Below are 17,188 nucleotides of genomic sequence, written 5' to 3'. Positions count from 1 at the left end.
ATGGGGTGGTCTTGTTCATCCTGCCCTCCACGGAGTCCCGTTCATCCAGCCCCAACCGGCTCGATCGATTGGGGTCCAGTTCATCCAGAGGCAACACCACGGGGTCCTGTTCATCCACCCCCCCTCGGAACTGTTCATCCACCCCCCCCAGCAACGCTCACTGTTCATCCAGAGGCAGCATCGGTCGGCTTCAGTTAGCAGCAGTAGCGAAGGAATCGCTCGATCAAGTTCAGTTAACAGCCATCGATCGATCGCTCGGGTTCAGTAACGCGTAGCCTGCAGTGCAATCGCTCGGGTTCAGTTAGAGGCCAATGCCTCGCTCGGGTTCAGTTGGAGCCCAATGCCTTGCACCCATGCGCGTGCGTGTACGAGAGAAACGCGCATCGCTCGGCCCCAACCACCCACCATAACCGGGAAAACCCCAATATTTTCCTCGCCCTCGCTTCTACCATGCTTTTTTCCGTCATGGACGGCCCAAAGAATGTCATGCAGCTGCGTCTCCGGCCCGCCCAGGACGAAAAGCCCATTTTCTGTCATGATTTTTTGTCGTAGAAGTAGGACCCCACCACATCTATGATGATACCGGTTTTGTCACAATTATCGTCATAGAAGTGTCATAAGTATGACAGAATTTTTTTTCGTTCGGCCCAAAATGTCACGGATGTGTCTTTTTTTTCTAGTGGATCCACAATGTGGAATCCAAGAAAATGCTCTTGTTGCACAACACTAGAGAGACGCTAGCACGATTGCACAATAGGCGGATACGAAGACTTGTGCACAACCTACTAAAAAACGCAACGACTTCTATCCCAAGTATGCTCTATGTATGGTGTTCCGATGGTATGATCCAAGATGATCTAGTATGACAATCTTAATGTTGTATGATGCTATGTTTCTTGCTTAAAAGCTCTTTGCTTATCTTTCCCTTTTGCTTAAAATCTTTTTTGGCTCTTTTTGTTTGATCTCTTTTCTCATGCAATGCTTCACGAACCAAGATAGAAATTGTGTATGCGATGACAACCTTGTGACACAAGAGATGATACCAAGATATGCACCAATGATATGTATGCTATGGGAAGTATGATCACTAATGTGCACAAGTCATTTTGCTGGCAATACTCAAAGGCTAGTCTCGATGGGTAAGCGACTCAAAAGAGTAGGGCTATGATGGCTATGAAAGTAATGGCAAGAATGATGTATCACTACACCAAGGTGAGTTTACCGTTCCTTGGTTCCTCGTCTGTAAGCAAGAACGGATGATGGTGACCAAATGGAGAAGTGGTCGTTGTTGATGACGCGTCCATGGAGAAAATGAGTGGCGATGATGTTGATGTCGAACCGTACCTAAATAGCCAAAACACAATAGGACACGGAACCGCAACTCAAATTCTTAAAGCAAAATGGGACAAAATTGTCGGAGTTGGTACTGGTAAGCGATGGTGGTGTATGTGGTATATGGCGGTTCTATGCGGAAGTGGTGGTGGTATGCGGAAGTGTATGTGGGCACCGGAAAAAAACATGGCGAAATATGGATAGAAAACGGGGGGTGGAAGGAAGTCATGCTGCCAGGGGCCGGATGTCCGGGCGGTCAGGCCGGATGTCCGGGATCTGGATCCATGGACAAGCTCGATGAAATTCGCGTGGAGAGGTCAAATCCGGGAAAAATTCAGGGAAATTTGTGGATGGAAATTGGGGAAAAGAGGATGGAAAGCTAGATCTACCTGCAACACACGAAATCCGTGGATCAAATCCAACAAAACTTCATCACACCAACAAATCACAAAAAAAAATTGGGGCTACTTTTGTGGGGAATTTTTGAATTAGGGAGAAAATGAACAAAACAATGCTAGAAAACACAACGGGGAGGCTCCGAAATCGTGATCAACGTGGCTCTATATACCAAGATGATGTAGGGTGGAAAACCTAGGGGCCGATCTTTCACGAAAGGAGCGGATCCCGCGATGAACACGAAGAACACGAGGGGAAACACGAGGGGAAATCACAAAGGGGCGCAAAGAGAAACACTCAAACCAACAAGATTAAGTTGTGCTAGATCGATGAACACAAAATGAGATACAAGATCCACGATCAACAACGGACGATACAAATGGTAACCGGTCTTCTCCGTGAGGAGGTCTTGAATCCACAAGGGGATCTTCCCGTGAGGGGTCTTGAATCCAAGGTGGATCTTCTCCGAAGAGGGGCCGCGGTCTCTCTCAAGGAGTAGATCCGTATGGATGAGCGAAGATCTATCTCTCAAATGAGCTATCACAACGCTAATCCCAAAAAGTAGGTAGGAGGAGAGTATATATAGTCTAGGGGGTGAAGGGGTACATGGGCCTCGGCCCTTTACTATGCGCAGACAGACGGGGCCGGATGTCCGGGCGTCGGGCCGGATGTCCGGGCCTTTGGGAGGAGCCGGATGTCCGGGCTGACGGGGCGTCCCTTCTGTCCTCTGGATCGGTGGTGTCCGGATCTCCGGGCGGGAGGCCGGATTTCTGGGTCGGGGCCGGATGTCCAGGCCAGTCGCCGGATGTGCGGGCCCTGTAGACTTGGCCGCTGGTCCGTTGCTGCAGGTGACACCTCCAGGGGCCGGATGTCCGGGGTCATGGCCATATGTCCGGGGCCTGGGAGTTGTTCTTGACTCCTTCCGTCGGTTCTCTTTATCCATGAACTTGGCAGCTTGTCCGTCTTCACGTGCATCTTCGCGAGGGTCCTCTTGGTACCTAATTATGCACAACATCTCAGACTTAGGTAGTAGCCATGTCTCGAGAGGATCATATGTATCACTAAGGAGAGGTCTCGATAGCTCTAGCTCTAGCTCGAGTCATAGGTCCTCTTGGCACTTCGTGAGACAATGGTAGGTCCATGGGGATGACCGTAGAATGCTCCGCATCACCGAGCCAAGCTTGACGACTGGTTCCGATCCCCCGCCCTAGATCAGCTCGAGGAGCTCACTTTTGATGATGGGCACATGCGGTCGCTGCCAACGTCCGCACTCCGCCTCACGCTCACGCTGCGCATCGCCAAGTTCAGGAACTGCCATTCCGTCATCCCCCCTTAATGACGCGCCCGCTCTTATTCTACCACGAGTGAAGCACCTTGAGCTTGTCCCCGTCTGCCTCTCAAACGGTGACATGGAGCGCCTGCTCCGTGGCTGTACTGCACTCAAGTACCTTCGTATTCAGGCGATCAATGGGTTGAGTACCTTCCACATCATCTCCATGATTGTACGGACTATTTGTGTGTGTTGCCGGTGCGGCAGGAAGACATCACAACATGTGTACCACAGTATGGTCATTGAGGACACACCTACACTTGAGAGATTACTTGTAGTTGCTCAAGAAGGTCCAACAAGAATCAATGTCATTTTTTTCCCGAAATTGACAGTGGTGGGCTACTCGTCTGACAAATACCCCGAACTTGTTATTGGATCCACACCAGTTCAGGTACAACAACCGCCTTCTACCTCTCCTTATACAAATTAAAATTATTTATAATTTTTAAGATGTTTGTTCATCTGTCATTTAGAAAATGATTTCGACAAGCTTGACCCTGAAACTGCGCACAGTGAAGGTCTTGGCACTAGAATCTATCGGCCCCAACCGGGAGCAAGTTGTCAGTTTCCTGAGATGCTTTCTGTGCCTGGAGAAGCTATATATCGAGGTGATGTTCCTTTCCTGTTAAATGTGAACCATAAGGGATTTCAATTTGTGACACCTTTTACCAAGTTCAAAATGACAATGTACTATGATTTCTGAAGGATTCTATTGGAGGATTTTAGTACATACATGTCCCCGCCATATTTTGGTGGTTGATCCATATTGTTACAATCAATAAGCATTTCTCCTTTGAATTCATGTGTACTAGTTTTCCTAGGGAACTTTTCATCCACTCCAACCTCTTGTGAGGAAGGCTACATTTTTTGTAGAATGTAATCAAATGCCCATGTTAATCATGTCAGATCAAATATGGCATGTTAGTGCATTTTACAAATCCTGCAAACCAAATAGGCATGTAGTAGTGTTCAAAACTACATGTAGGCACTAACATGTCTTCTTCTTTTGCAGATAAGATTAGGCCCAGTGGTGGATAATGTGATAGAATATAACAATCATGTCGAATGCCTAGATCTGCATCCCTCAGAAATTACTTTGAACTCCTACTGAGGGACCTTACCAGAGATTATATTCGCCAGGTTCTTTGTTCTCAGAGCAAGGGTGCTGAAGGAAATGAGGTTTGCCCCACATTTATTTCACAAAAATTAATGGTTTGTTGATCAGCGCAGGCACTTGCGGCAAAATGGAATAGGCTGCAAAAATGCTGAATTTCATTTTGGAACTTCAGATGAAAGAGTAATCGGAAGTCATCGTGTCAACCCCATACATGACTTCTCAGTGGCTGACCCCTTTGCAAATATTGTGAGGTTTCGAAACCAGACTTACAAGTGGTAATATTAGTTTGAACCTATCTGATATGCATGTTCAGCGGATCAGCGCGAGCGTTTGCAGCTGATGAGCTGAATTTCATTTCTAATATCAGTTTTAACCTTGTAATCTTCAAATTTGAGCCATATAACTCTAGAATTTGAACCTTGTAATATTTTGAGCTTTTGTGGTACAATATTTGAAATGGCATCATATGGGACTCGTATATTGGTAGCACTATTTTGACCTTAATATGCAATGGTTTTAGATTTTATTAACCATTCTCGAATCTGTTTACCTTGTCGATCTCATAGCACACGATTTGTATAGCTAACTCGACTGCCATCTTCGACATTATTGCGCACAGTTGGTTTCTTCCACCGTGTGCCATGTAGAGCGCATAATTAATTAACTCACTCGAGTGTCCATCATCACCCTTCTGTGTAACTTTGATGTCATCACCGACGGGTAAACTTATGACCGAATTCATTCCACACACTTTGTTTTTTCAAAGCTTTATGCCAATAAACGCCCACGATTTGTCCCTCTTCTAGCAGACGCATGGCCAAACTAGCCCGGCGGGAAGCTTGTGCGGTAAACTGTGCGGTAGCATGGGAACAGGCTCACTGACGATACATTTGGTGACTCTTCGAGCCCACACGTGCGGTGTGGTGTTGTCAAGCATGCACTAGAATCCTCTGCTATGAACGCCGTGACAAGACGTGACGATTATAGGCCGGCCGGCCCATTTATTACGGAGGCCATTTAACGCTTGTGTCTCTTCAACCTGTCGATCACACCCCACCATTGCAATAAGCACACCCACCACAAGAAATTCTTAGAGGGTATCCTGCGCGGCTCCAATGGCGCCCCTAGCAGCTGCCGATGACAAGCAGCAGTTCACCATGCGGGCCGTGGTGGACACCCACAGAAGGTTCATGGACCTCTCGGTGGTGTACATGAATGACCCGGTCTGGGTGGAGCACTCCATCCACATCATGGAGTTGTTGCTTGCCAAGGAGAAGTACAAGGTGGTCGGGTTCGACCTCGAGTATACCCGCGCTCGTCCCGGGTCTCGTCCCAAGGTCGCCGTCGCCCAGATGTGCATGTGCCACCACGTCCTCGTCTACCACTATTGCCTGGCCAAAAGGCCTTGCGAGCGTTTTGAATGGTTTGTCAACAGCCCCCACTACATGTTCGCTATGGTGAACATCATGAACAATGTAAAGGCGCTCGAGAATTCGGGCATCGTCTGCTAGAATCTTGTCGACATCCAGGGCCAATACAAGATCTGGGGTAGCAAGGAGCATGAGAAGGACTCACTGGTTCACCTCGTTGAGGCCACCATCGACCCCTACTACAAAGACATGAAGGATTTGTGCAACAAGGACAAGCATGCCTGGCACTCGGCCTGGACGGAGATACTCGACAAAGCTCATGTCGTGTACGCAGCCAAGGAGGCGTACACGAGATATGACATGTACATGTGGATCATTGACATGAGGAATTGCCTCCTTCCCCAAAACGGCCAGGGATCCAACTGGAAGCAGAGAAATGGCACAATAAGTAGATGATTAGATCCTCGTTTCCCCTAGTTTAGTATACATGCAATTGCTTACTTTGGTGTGTGGAAATGTTATCTGTGTAGTCACTGTAATTGTATACTTAATTTGGTTATGCAATGCTGTCTTTTCAAGTATATATGTTGATGCTCTGTAGACAGAGCATAGATGTTGTGCGGACAAAGAAAATCACATCACACACGGTCTAAACAATGGAACCTATCGGTGATGTTTTCATCAATCACTCACAATTGTATACCAGCAATCATTTGCTCAAAACACACACGGCTTGTTAGCAGCAATCATCTATGTTGTTATCGGTCTTCGCACACGTTTTCGATTACATACCTTTTTGCCGTGTGTCACACACATCTTGTTAGGTTGAACCATTTCTGTTCTCTTGTCTCAACGCAAACAGTTCATCCGAGTGAACTGCATGCCGTATAGCGCACACACCTTGATCTGGCTGATCGTTTCTTTTGTGTTGCCTAATCATAAACAGTTCATCCGAGGGAACCATATGTTGTACATCACACACACCTTCATCTAGCTGCTCGTTTCTTTTGTTCCTCCTCATCGCAAACAGTTAATTGAACTGAACCGTATGCCCTGCATCGCACACGCAACTAAAATCTGAACTGGGTTTGATGCATCCTCCATCGCAAATGATTTGCACCTTTTTGACGGTTTTTGTACACCACTGTTTGTGATTATTGCATCGCACAGTTTCATCGAAGGGTCTCTGATCGTAGTGTCGCGTTAGCAGCATCCTGCAGTAGTGACCAACGACGGTTGAATGAAAAAAATGAAAGAAGTGGTAAGAAATGAAATACTAAAGCTTCTGGAGGCAGATATAATTTATCCTATTGCTGATAGTTGGTGGGTAAGTCGCGTTCATTGTGTCCCTAAGAAGGGAGGTATTACAGTTGTTAAAAATGAATTGATTCCACAAAGAATTGTTACAAGTTACAGAATGGTACTTGATTTTAGGAAATTAAATCAAGCTCCTAGGAAAGATCATTACCCTCTACCTTTTATTGATCAAATGCTAGAAAGACTATTCAAACATACACATTTTTGCTTTCTAGATGGTTATTCTGGTTTTTCTCAAATACCTGTGTCAAAAGAAGATCAAGAAAAGACTACTTTTACTTGCCCTTTCGGTACCTTTGCCTATAGACATATGCTATTTGGTTTATGCAATGCACCTACTACCATTCAAAGATGTATGACTGCTATATTCTCTGACTTCTGTGAAAAGATTGTTGAGGTTTTCATGGATGATTTTTCCATTTACGAAACTTCTTTTGATGATTGCTTAAGCAACCTTGATCGAGTCTTGTAGAGAAGTGAAGAAAATAATATTGTCTTGAATTGGTAGAAGTGCCACTTTATGGTTAATGAAGGTATTGTCTTGGGACATAAAATCTCCGAAAGAGGTATTAAAGTTGATAAAGCTAAAGTTGATGCTATTGAAAGAATGTCGTGTCCTAAAGATATCAAAGGTATAAGAATTCTCCTTGGTCATGTTGGTTCCTATAGGAGGTTTATTAAAGACTTCTCTAAAATTTCCAGGCCTCTCAATAATCTCTTGCAAAAAGATGTTCCTTTTGTTTTTGATGGTAATTGTGTATAAGCCTTTGAAATACTTAAGAAAGCCTTAATTACTGCACCTATTGTTCAACCCCTGATGAGGACATCAATACCATTGTTACACCCACAGCTCATGCTGCTATACATATTGGACCAATTACTAGAGCTCACGCACGCCAACTAAATTATCAGGTACTTTTGTTTCTTGATAATGATTCTAATGTTCATGAGAATACGATGCTGCCTAAATTGGATATATTTGTTTTGCTTACAAATGAAGGGACTGGCATGGATAAGAGGGATGAACACTGGAGCAAGACCAAGCATGGAGATGATGGCATGCGCAAGGGGATCAAGAATGGAGTTACAAGTGATTATTTCAGGACTTTGAAGCCACCATAAGGAGTGCATGAAGCCTTAGACAAAATATACAAGATGCCACTTCATAAATTTCGTCCAGAGGCTATTCTAGGTGCCGCGTCACCTTATTATTGGGCCAGGCCCATGTATTTTTGAAGTACTTAAGTATACGCTGTTTTAGAGTGAGTATGTGTGGGGAAACAAGAGTTAAAGTTGGTTTCAGACCCCTCCTCCAAGGGCCACGAAATTCCCCCCTCTTCCTCCACATATGCTATCATGGAGCGGCATCAATATAAAAAATTTCTCCCATTTGGGCAGGTTTGGCTATAAGCTTCTAACAAATCAGAGCTTCTCAAAACAACACTAATGGTTTCAATAGGGAACGTATCACCTTTGGGGACGAAACGATATCCATTGCCTCTTATTGCCTTCAAAAATTTTCTAGTGTCAACATAGAACAACAGGATTGTTGTGTTAAAATTTGGATTTTTTCGGGGTTCTTTTGGACATTTTTCTACATTAACTGGGTTTTCTAGGCATTTTATGTCCATAATTCAAATTTGAACAACATGCACATGCTCCAGTGCATATAAATTGGTTGAAAAATCAAATCTGTGTCCTTGGTTACATGCTTAGGTCCCATGCAAGAAATGGGAATGAATGTCAAACACCCTGCCACCGTCACTCGGCCGCAAACATTGAGATATCTGGTTTTTAAATTCTAGTAAATCCAAAACTCGTCTGAAATTCATGAAACTGGGTATGTGATGTCTACTACACAACCTTCTTCTTGTAGACGTTGTTAGGCCTCCAAGTGCAGAGGTTTGTAGGACAGTAGCAGATTTCCCTCAAGTGGATGACCTAAGGTTTATCAATCCATAGGAGGCGTAGGATGAAGATGGTTTCTCTCAAGCAACCCTGCAACCAAATAACAAAGAGTCTCTTGTGTCCCCAACACACCCAATACAATGGTAAATTGTATAGGTGCACTAGTTCGGCAAAGAGATGGTGATACAAGTGCAATATGGATAGTAGGTAAAGGTTTTTGTAATCTGAAATTATAAAAACAGCAACGTAATGAATGATAAAAGTGAGCACAAACGGTATTGCAATGCGTTGAAACAAGGCCTAGGGTTCATACTTTCACTAATGCAAGTCCTCTCAACAATAATAACATAATTGGATCACATAACTATCCCTCAACATGCAACAAAGAGTCACTCCAAAGTCACTAATAGCGGAGAACAAACGAAGAGATTATGGTAGGGTACGAAACCACCTCAAAGTTATTCTTTCCAATCAATCCGTTGGGCTATTCCTATAAGTGTCACAAACAGCCCTAGAGTTCGTACTAGAATAACACCTTAAGACACAAATCAACCAAAACCCTAATGTCACCTAGATACTCCAGTGTCACCTCAAGTATCCATGGGTATGATTATATGATATGCATCACACAATCTCAGATTCACCTATTCAACCAACACATATAACCTCAAAGAGTGCCCCAAAGATTCTACCAGAGAGTCAAGACGAAAACATGTGCCAACCCCTATTCATAGGTTCTTGGGCGGAACCCACAAGTTGATCACCAAAACATAAATCAAGTGGATCAATAGAATACCCCATTGTCACCACGGGTATCCCACGCAAGACATACATCAAGTGTTCTCAAATCCTTAAAGACTCAATCCAATAAGATAACTTCAAAGGGAAAACTCAATCCATTACAAGAGAGTAGATGGGGAGAAACATCATAAGATCCAACTATAATAGCAAAGCTCGCGATACATCAAGATCGTACCACCTCAAGAACACGAGAGAGAGAGAGATCAAACACATAGCTACTGGTACATACCCTCAGCCCCGAGGGAGAACTACTCCCTCCTTGTCATGGAGAGCACTGGGATGATGAAGATGGCCACCGGAAAGAGATTCCCCCTCCGGCAGGGTGCCGGAACGGGTCTAGATTGGTTTTCGGTGGCTACGGAGGCTTCTGGTGGCGGAACTCCCGATCTATTCTGCTCCTCGATGTTTTTAGGGTATATGGCTATATATGGGAGGAAGAAGTACATCGGTGGATCTCCGGGCCATCCATGAGGCAGGGGGGTGCACCCAGGGGGGTGGGCGCGCCCCCACCCTCATGGGCAGCCCGGGACTCTCCTGGTCCAACTCCAATACTCCGTGGGCTTCTTCTGGTTCAAAAATAAGTTCCGTGAAGTTTCAGGTCAATTGGACTCCGTTTGCTTTTCCTTTTCTGCGATACTCTAAAACAAGGAAAAACAGAAACTGGCACTGGGCTCTAGGTTAATAGGTTAGTCCCAAAAATCATATAAAATAGCATATAGATGCATATAAAACATCCAAGGTTGATAATATAATAGTATGGAACAATCAAAAATTGTAGATACATTGGAGACGTATCAGCATCCCCAAGCTTAATTCCTGCTCGTCCTCGAGTAGGTAAATGATAAAACAGAATTTTTGATGTGGAATGCTACCTAACATATTTATCCATGTAGTTCTATTTATTGTGGCAAGAATATTCAAATCCATAAGATTCAAGACAAAAGTTTAATATTGACATAAAAATAATAATACTTCAAGCATACTAACCAAGTAATCATGTCTTCTCAAAATAACATGGCAAAGAAAGATATCCCTACAAAATCATATAGTCTGGCTATGCTCTATCTTCACCACACAATATTTAAATCATGCACAACCCCGATGACAAGCCAAGCAATTGTTTCATACTTTTGATGTTCTCAAACCTTTTCAATCTTCACGCAATACATGAGCGTGAGCCATGGACATAGCACTATAGGTGGAATAGAATGGTGGTTGTTGAGAAGAGAAAAAGGAGAAGATAGTCTCACATCAACTAGGCGTATCAATGGGCTATGGAGATGCCCATCAATAGATATCAATGTGAGTGAGTAGGGATTGCCATGCAACGGATGCACTAGAGCTATAAATGTATGAAAGCTCAACAAAAGAAACTAGTGGGTGTGCATCCCACTCGCTTGCTCACGAAGAGCTAGGGCATTTTGAGGAAGCCCATCATTGGAATATACAAGCCAAGTTCTATAATGAAGATTTCCCACTAGTATATGAAAGTGACAACATAGGAGACTCTCTATCATGAAGATCATGGTGCTACTTTGAAGCACAAGTGTGGTAAAAGGATAATAGCATTGCCCCTTCTCTCTTTTCTCTCATTTTTTTATTTTTTTTATTATTTGGGCCTTTTCTCTTTTTTATGGCCTCTTTTATTTATTTATTTTGTCCTTTTCTCTTTTTTTGGCCTCTTTTTTCTAGTTCGGAGTCTCATCCCGACTTGTGGGGGAATCATAGTCTCCATCATCCTTTCCTCACTCGGACAATGCTCTAATAATGATGATCATCACACTTTTATTTACTTACAACTCAAGAATTACAACTCGATACTTAGAACAAGATATGACTCTATATGAATGCCTCCGTCGGTGTACCGGGATGTGCAATGATGCATGAGTGACATGTATGAAAGAATTATGAACGGTGGTTTTGCCACAAATACGATGTCAACTACATGATCATGCAAAGCAATATGACAATGATGAAGCGTGTCATAATAACAGAATGGTGGAAAGTTGCATGGCAATATATCTCAGAATGGCTATGGAAATGCCATAATAGGTAGGTATGGTGGTTGTTTTGAGGAAGATATATTGTGGGTTTATGGTACCGGCGAAAGTTGTGCGGTGCTAGAGAGGTTAGGAATGGTGGAAGGGTGAGGTGCGTATAATCCATGGACTCAACATTAGTCATAAAGAACTCACATACTTATTGCAAAAATCTATTAGTTATCGAAACAAAATACTACGCGCATGCTCCTAGGGGGATAGATTGGTAGGAAAAGACCATCGCTCGTCCCCGACCGCCACTCATAAGGAGGACAATCAATAAATAAATCATGCTCCGACTTCATCACATAACGGTTCACCATACGTGCATGCTATGGGAATCACAAACTTTAACAGAAGTATCTCTCAAATCCACAACTACTCAACTAGCATGACTCTAATATCACCATCTCTATATCTCAAAACAATCATAAGGAATGAAACTTCTCATAGTATTCAATGCACTTTATATGAAAGTTTTTATTATATCCCACTTGGATGCCTATCATATTAGGACTAGTTTCATAACTAAAGCAAACTACCATGCTGTTCTAAAGACTCTAAAAATAATATGAGTGAAGCACAAGAGTTCATCTATTTCTTCAAAATAAAACCACCACCGTGCTCTAAAAAGATATAAGTGAAGCACTAGAGCAAACGACAAACTACTCCGAAAGATATAAGTGGAGATCAATGAGTAGTCGAATAATCATGCAACTATATGAAGACTCTCTAACATTTAAGAATTTCAGATCTTGGTATTTTATTAAAACAGCAAGCAAAACAAAAGTAAATAAAATGACGCTCCAAGCAAAACACATATCATGTGGCGAATAAAAATATAGCTCCAAGTAAAGTTACCGATGAACGAAGACGAAAGAGGGGATGCCTTCCGGGACATCCCCAATCTTAGGCTCTTGGTTGTCCTTGAATATTACCTTGGGGTGACTTGGTCATCCCCAAGCTTAGGATCTTTCCACTCCTTATTCCATAGTCCATCGAATCTTTACCCAAAACTTGAAAACTTCACAACACAAAACTTAACAGAAAACTCGTAAGCTACGTTAGTATAAGAAAACAAATCACCACTTATGTACTGTTGTGAACTCATTATAAATTCATATTGGTGTAATATCTGCTGTATTCCAACTTATCTATGCTTCATATCCTCCGATACTACTCATAGATTCATCAAAATAAGCAAACAACACATCGAAAACAGAATCTGTCAAAAACAGAACAGTCAGTAGTAATCTGGATCAAACGTATACTTCTGGAACTCATAAAATTCTCAAATAAATAGATGGACGTGAGGAATTTATCTATTAATCATCTTCAAAAATAATTAACTAAATATCACTCTCCAATAAGAATTGGCAGCAATTCTCGTGAGCGCTAAAGTTTCTGTTTTTTTACAGCATGATCGGCAAGACTTTCCCAAGTCTTCCCAACGGTTCTACTTGGCACAAACACTAATTAAAACATAAAACCACATCTGAACAGAGGCTATATGAATTATTTATTACTAAACAGGAGCAAAAATTAAAGAAAAAGATTGGGTTGCCTCCCAACAAGCGCTATCGTTTAACGCCCATAGCTACATGATGATTTCAATGATGCTCACATAAAAGATAAGAATTGAAACATAAAGAGAGCATCATGAAGAATATGACTAACACATTTATGTCTAACCCACTTCCTATGCATAGGGATTTTGTGAGCAAACAACTTGTGGGAACAATAATCAACTTTCATAAGAAGGTAAAACAAGCATAGCTTCAAGATTTTCAACACATAGAGAGGAAACATGATATCATTGCAATTCCTACAAGCATATGTTCCTCCCTCATAATAATTTTCAGTAGTATCAACAATATAACCAGCACCTAAAGCATTCTTTTCATGATCTACAAGCGTAGAAAATTTACTACTCTCCACATAAGCAAAATTCTTCTCATGAATAATAGTGGGAGCAAACTCAACAAAATAATTATCATGTGAGGCATAATCCAATTGAAGACTAAAATCATGATGACAAGTTTCATGGATATCATTATACTTTATAGCATACAAGTCATCATAATAATCCTCATAGATAGCAACTTTGTTCTCATAATCAATTGGAACCTCTTCCGAAATAGTGGATTCATCACAAAATAAAGTCATGACCTCTCCAAATCCACTTTCATCAATATAATCATCATAAATAGGAGGCATGCTTTCAAGCAACCCTGCAACCAAATAACAAAGAGTCTCTTGTGTCCCCAACACACCCAATACAATGGTAAATTGTATAGGTGCACTAGTTCGGCGAAAGAGATGGTGATACAAGTGCAATATGGATAGTAGATTAAAGGTTTTTGTAATCTGAAAATATAAAAACAGCAAGGTAACTAATGATAAAAGTGAGCGTAAACGGTATTGCAATGTGTTGAAACGCCTAGGGTTCATACTTTCACTAGTGCAAGTCCTCTAAACAATAATAACATAATTGGATCACATAACTATCCCTCAACATGCAACAAAGAGTCACTCTAAAGTCACTAATAGCAAAGAACAAACAAAGAGATTATGGTAGGGTACGAAACCACCTCAAAGTTATTCTTTCCAATCAATCCGTTGGGCTATTCCTATAAGTGTCACAGACAGCCCTAGAGTTCATACTAGAATAACACCTTAAGACACAAATCAACCAAAACCCTAATGTCACCTAGATACTCCAATGTCACCTCAAGTATCCATGGGTATGATTATACGATATGCATCACACAATCTCAGATTCACCTATTCAACCAACACATAGAACCTCAAAGAGTGCCCCAAAGATTCTACCGGAGAGTCAAGACGAAAACATGTGCCAACCCCTATGCATAGGTTCATGGGCGGAACCCGCATGTTGATCACCAAAACATACATCAAGTGGATCAATAGAATACCCCATTGTCACCATGGGTATCCCACGCAAGACATACATCAAGTGTTCTCAAATACTTAAAGACTCAATCCGATAAGATAACTTCAAAGGGAAAACTCAATCCATTACAAGATAGTAGAGGGGGAGAAACATCATAAGATCCAACTATAATAGCAAAGCTCGCGATACATCAAGATCGTACCACCTCAGGAACACGAGAGAGAGAGAGAGAGAGAGATCAAACACAGAGCTACTGGTACATACCCTCAGCCGCGAGGGAGAACTACTCCCTCCTCGTCATGGAGAGCACCGAGATAATGAAGACGGCCACCGGAGAGGGATTCCCCCTCCGGCAGGGTGCCGGAATGGGTCTAGATTAGTTATCGGTGGCTACGGAGGCTTCTGGCAGCGAAACTCCCGATCTATTCTGCCCCTCAAAGTTTTTAGGGTATATGGGTATATATGGGAGGAAGAAGTATGCCGGTGGATCTCCGGGCTGTCCACGAGGCAGGGGGGCGCCCAGGGGGGTGGGCGCCCCCCCCCCACCCTCGTGGGCAGCCCGGGACTCTCCTCGTCCAACTCCGATACTCCGTGGGCTTATTCTGGTCCAAAAATAGGTTCCACGAAGTTTTAGGTCAATTGGACTCCGTTTGATTTTCCTTTTCAGCGATACTCTAAAACAAGGAAAAACAGAAGCTGGCAATGGGCTCTAGGTTAATAGGTTAGTCCCAAAAATCAAATAAAATAGCATATAAATGCATATAAAACATCCAAGGTTGATAATATAATAGCATGGAACAATCAAAAATTATAGATACATTGGAGACGTATTAGTATGCTATCATGGAGCGGCATCAACATGCCATGGTAAATTTTTTGTCCCATTTGGGGCAGGTTTGGGTACAAGCTTCTCACAAACCAGAGCTCCTCACAACAAGCCTGATGGTTTCGACAGGGAACGTGCCACCTTTGGGGACGAAACGATATTCGTTGCCTCTTATTGCTTCTGAAAATTTTCTAGTGTCAACATAGAACAAAGGGAGTGTGGTGTTAAATTTTGGAATTTTTCGGGGTTTGTTTGGACATTTTTATACATTAACTGGGTTTCCTAGTCATTTTATGTGCATAATTCAAGTTTGAAGTACATGGACATGCTCCATTGCATATAAATTGGTTGAAAAATCAAATATGTGTCCTTGGTTGTATGCATAGGTCCCATGCAAGAAATGGGAATGAATGTCAAACACCCTGCCACCGTCACTCGGCCGCAAACATTGAGATACTTGGTTTTTAAATTCTAGTAAATCTAAAACTTGTCTGAAATTCATGAAACTGGGCATGCTATCATGGAGTGGCATCAACATGCCTTGGTAAAAAAATTGTCCCATTTGGGGCAGGATTGGCTATAAGCTTCTCACGACCAGAGCTTCTCACAACAAGGCTGATGGTTTCGGTAGGAACGTGCCACCTCTGGGGACGAAACAATATCCATTGCCTCGTATTGCTTTCAAAAAATTTCTAGTGTCAAAATAGAACAACTTGAGTGTTGTGTTAAAATTTGGATTTTTTTCAGGGTTCTTTTGGACATTTTTCTACATTAACTGGATTTTCTAGGCATTTTATGTGCATCATTAAAAATTTAACTACATGCACATGCTCCAGTGCATATAAATTGGTTGAAAAATCAAATATGTGTCCTTGGTTGCATGATTAGGTGCCATGTGAGAAATGGGATTGAATGTCAAAAACCCTGCCACCGTCACTCGGACGCAAACATTGAGATACCTGGTTTTTAAATTCTACTAAATCCAAAATTATAGATACGTTGGAGACGTATCATCATGCTATCATGGAGCGGCATCAACATGTAGTGGTACAATTTTTATCCCATTTGGGGCAGGTTTGGGTATAAGCTTCTCACAAAGCAGCACCTCTCCCGACAAGCCTGATGGTTTCAGTAGGGAACGTGCCACCTTAGGGGACGAAACGATATCCATTGCCTCTTGTTGCTTTCAAAAATTGTCGACTGTCAGCATAGAACAAAAGGAGTGAAGTGTTAAATTTTGGATTTTTTCGGAGTTCCTTTGGACATTTTTAGACATTAATTGGGTTTTCTAGGCATTTTATGTGCATAATTAAAATTTGAACTACATGCACATGCTCCAGTGCATATAAATTGGTTGAAAAATCAAATATGTGTCCTTGGTTGCATGCTTAGGTCCCATGCAAGAAATGGGAATGAATGTCAAACACCCTGCCACCTTCACTCGGCCGCAAACATTGAGATACCTGGTTTTTAAATTACAGTAAATCCAAAACTCGTCTGAAATTCATGAAATTTTGCATGCTATCATGGAGCGGCATCAACACGCCGTGGTTAATTTTTTGTCCCATTTGGGGCAGGTTTTGGGATAAGCTTCTCACAAACCAGCACCTCTCACAACAAGCCTGATGGTTTCAGTAGGGACCGTGCCACCTTTCGGGACGAAACGATATCCATTGCCTCTTGTTGCCTTCAAAAAATTTCTAGTGTCAACATAGAACAAAAGGAGTGATGTGTTAAATTTTGGAATTCTTCAAGGTTCGTTTGGACATTTTTAGACATTAACTGGGTTTTCTAGGCATTTTATGTCCATAATTAGACTTTGAACTACATGCACATGC

This window comes from Triticum urartu, chromosome 4 (genome assembly GCF_003073215.2).
Source record: "Triticum urartu cultivar G1812 chromosome 4, Tu2.1, whole genome shotgun sequence".
NCBI lineage: Eukaryota > Viridiplantae > Streptophyta > Magnoliopsida > Poales > Poaceae > Triticum > Triticum urartu.
Note: the sequence above shows the minus strand (reverse complement) of the source record.